At 48.7% G+C, this 3828-nt stretch overlaps 1 pseudogene; it reads right to left on the bottom strand.

The window, feature by feature from the left end:
- Nucleotides 1-747: 747 nt before the first annotated feature.
- On the bottom strand, nucleotides 748-3399 carry LOC101717925 (protein argonaute-2 pseudogene; annotated as a pseudogene).
- Nucleotides 3400-3828: the final 429 nt, after the last annotated feature.

Genomic DNA, 3828 nt, shown 5'->3' with positions numbered 1-3828 from the left:
TCATTTACTATCTTATAGAAATTTGGGGGTAAAATATGTCAAATTGATTTGAAAACAATAATCCTCATAGAAACATACAGCATTCACATATCCAAACATTACTTCCACATTCACTATTTTTTTTCAAATTTTTATTAAAATGGCACTTGTCTGCCAATCTCTGGACCTGTCATTGCTGTAAATGCGTGGCCCACCTGCCACTGCTTCTTTGCTAAGGCCATGTGAGTCAGGCAGTGGCATGGTGAGAGATGCTCGTGGCTGCCTCACATGGCCACCTGGCCTTGGGGCCATGGAGCTTGTGCAGCCATGCCAGGAGCACACAGCATCACAGGAATCAACATTAGTGACAACATCAGAATGTTCAAGGCTTTAAAACCACAATCGTGTTTGGTGTTGCTTTCTCTCTCAGAGAATATTCACAGCTAGTTTGAGCCCATCAATTTCATAGAGAATCATGCACTAAAAACAAGTAAATTGAATGGCCAAATAAATTAAAAATCTTTTAAAGCCCTGAGTTCATAGACTGGTTTTAGGAGATTTTGGGGAAACATGGGACTCTACTTTAATAAGCAGCTTATAGATTTTGGCAAACCATATTTCCTACAACAATGGGGTCTCATACAGGTCTGCAGTTCAAAATCCAAGTTTGAAATCTGGGACGGAAGGCATTCTGGAAAATGGAGAATCTAAAAAAATCAATGACGTCTCATGTTCGATGCTGGCTGTCACAGAAGGGCTGGGCATCCGTTGGTCTGAGTATAGCTGGTCTCATGTGAATCCAACTTGGTGTGTGCAATCGCTAAACACTAGAACATGTCAAGCAAAGTACATGGTGCACAGTGTGTCCTGATGAACCTGGACCGCCTTGGCCACTGCTTGGTGGTCTCGCCCATTGCTCTGCCCAGAGGTATGGCTTCCCTCAGCACTGTCATGTTCCTTATCCACTAGGTGGTACCTGGCTCGAAAGGCCACCAGGTGAGCATAGTAGGCTGGCGCAGGAATGGACACAGAGTGCATACAGCGCACATAGGTGTGACACAACTGGTAGGTTAGAATCTGCAGCTCATTGAAAGAGAAACGATTGTCATCCCAAAGGACATGGTAGTGAGAAGGCCTGTTTGTCCCCTGGATGCTGGCGTGACTACACAGGTAGAAGTCAAACTCTGTCAGGTGGGTGATTTTCATGTCCACTGTTGTGCCTGCTGGAATGTTGCCGCTCTTCCCAACCCGCTCGTTCTTGTTGGTGCAGAAGAGCCGTGTGTGGTGCCTCTTCTGCACCACAATGAACGTGATCCCTGGCTGCTAGTCCTTCTCCAGCTTAATGCAAGCCTCACGTATGGCCAGCAGTTCATGGTGCAGGACCTGCTGGAACTGGCCTTCGGAGACATCGTTGAGGTAGAAGATGATGCGGGTGGGCTTGAAGCGTGGGGACAAGTAGAACTGGATGAGGAGCTCGCGCACCATGGCAGCCAGGTCCTGGATGATCTCCTGGCAGTGTTGCTGCACACGTACAGTGGCGCAGTAGCAATTGGAGTGTGCATCCATGCTGCCCACAACTGCGGCAATGGAAGGCTTCTTCCCATCCCCAGCAGGTGGGTGAGTGACATCTGCTCCCAAAAAGATGACAGGCTTCTGGAATACAGCAGGCCTGCCCTGGGGCAGTAGGATGTTGTTGACGCCTCCCAGTTTGACAATGATCTTCAAGCAAAGGTTGGACAGAGTCTGTGAAGTGGTTCTCTGTACATTCTTCATCTGCACACACTGTGTGGCCATCCCCAGCACTGTGTCTCCCACACGCTTGACCTCAGCATAAACTGAGGTTTTGCCAGGCAGGATGACCACCACCAGCTGGAGGCCAGCATATGTGTTCTTCAGATGCTGGAACATGGGCTCTACACTGTCCGCTCCCGGGGCATATTTACAGAAGCATGGCTGGCCCTGGATCGGCATGACTGCATCTCTTGAAATCTTCCTGAGCTGCTCCGTGAAGGACTTCAGATGGACTTCCATGCACTGGTGCTGCGGTGCGAAGCATGCAATGGCCCACACCTTGATCTCGATGCCTGTGTGGAACTGCTTGTTCCTCATGTCCCAGACACCCTTGTCAGGGGTGGCAATTGCTTTGTTTCTGCCCCCGTACAGGATGGAGGGTGGCTGTAGGACCCGCCCAGTCACGTCTGTCATCTCGTCTTTCACCATGATTCCAAATTCACGAACATGTGGGTCTGTATTGAAACCTGCACTTCACATCAATTTGCTGATCTCTTCTTGCCGATCAGGTGCCGACCTTGCAGTTGCTCTGATCATGGTTGAGGTCTGATTGTCTGTTAACTTTTTTATACATCTCTATCCTGCCACTATATTACAGACCTCCAAGGGAAGGTAGGTTTGTTTCTGCTCCTGTCCAACTTGTAAACATGGGAGGTGGGGGTAGCGCAGAACCAGCTTGTGCCTGTCCTTGAAGTACTGGGCCACCATGCACACCACTGTCTGCCCACTCTCCTGCTGCAGCAGGAACGTTTGACGACTGGTGGGCCTCCCGGTCACATTGCAAACGTGGTACTTCCTCTTCATCTGCCCACAGTGCATTATCTCCACCTTTAGACCTTTAATTTCTTTGGTAAACTTTACCCTTTGGGAATCTGTCAGAGGTTTTTGTTGTTCTTCAATGCTTTTAAAATCCAAAACTTCACAAACAAACTCAATCACCAGCTGCACCTTATAAAAAGCTGTTGCTGACACATCAATACTCAGCATCATTTTCCAAAGAGAAGGTCGGACGGACTGATGTAAGCCAAACCACACTTCTCAGCCCCCACCAAGAGGGTTGGAGCAGCCCTCAGATGTGGTGAAGAAGGAACGGCCCACAGGGGTGTACCTCATGGACGGCAAATGCCTCATGACCACATCCAGGGCCTGGATCATCTCGAAAGGGACACTGGGCAGCTGCCCCGAAAGTGCATCGTGTAACGCCTGTAATCTCAGGCAGGATACCCACTTGATGGATACTTTGAAGATGCGGTCTTTGCCTTCTCCTGGCAGCGTGACCTCCAGCTCCACCTTATCCCTCCCGATTGGAAGGGGCATAGCTGTGTAAAGATTCTTTCTTCCATCAAACACTGGTTTCCGATCCCCAAAGATCTGTGTTTTAAAGTGCTGGACCATATGTTCCACTATTTCCCTGTTAACCCTCCTTGGGCACTTCTCAGGCTTGATATCCAATTCATAGTGGTAGATGTCAATTTTGGGGATGTCCATTTCAAAGAAGTTGGCCTGTAGTTTGATTGTTCTCCCGGAGGTCCCAAAGTCGGGCCGCGGTGGAGGCGTGAAGGCATATTCTTGGATAGGGGGTGGTGGCGGCGCAGGAGGCCCAAGCACGGGGCCGGCTTCCGAGTACATGGTGGCGCCTCCGAGGGGCTCCGGGGCAGAGGGCGGCCGCCGCGTCACGGGCCCGGACGCTGCGAGCCCCGAGGGAGCCACTGGCCCCTCGATCTGCCCCAGCGCGGCCGCCTCGCCAAACAGGTTTCCACATTCACTATTTACTTTTAATAACTAGCTCCTAATATGTAACACCATCTTTTAATTTTAATTCTAATTCTATTGGTAGAAATTACAAATTAACTACCTGATAAATCCATATCTTTACACCTAACTACCATGTTCTTGGTCTTGGTCTATAATAAAGCTCTCCACAGTAGAAAAGCTATAAATCTTGCTCAAAGCTTTATTCCAAAATTTTTCTATTTCAAAAATCATGATTGCTTTTTCTCAATTTCAACTTCAAAAAACCCTTTCCAAGAAATTGCTCTTCTTAATATTAATAGCACA

This window comes from Heterocephalus glaber, unplaced genomic scaffold, assembly GCF_053883595.1.
Source record: "Heterocephalus glaber isolate CG9 unplaced genomic scaffold, H.glaber_assembly_v1.0 deba00000122, whole genome shotgun sequence".
Classification (NCBI taxonomy): Eukaryota; Metazoa; Chordata; class Mammalia; order Rodentia; family Bathyergidae; genus Heterocephalus; species Heterocephalus glaber.
Note: the sequence above shows the minus strand (reverse complement) of the source record. Positions and strands in the feature narration are given on the sequence as shown.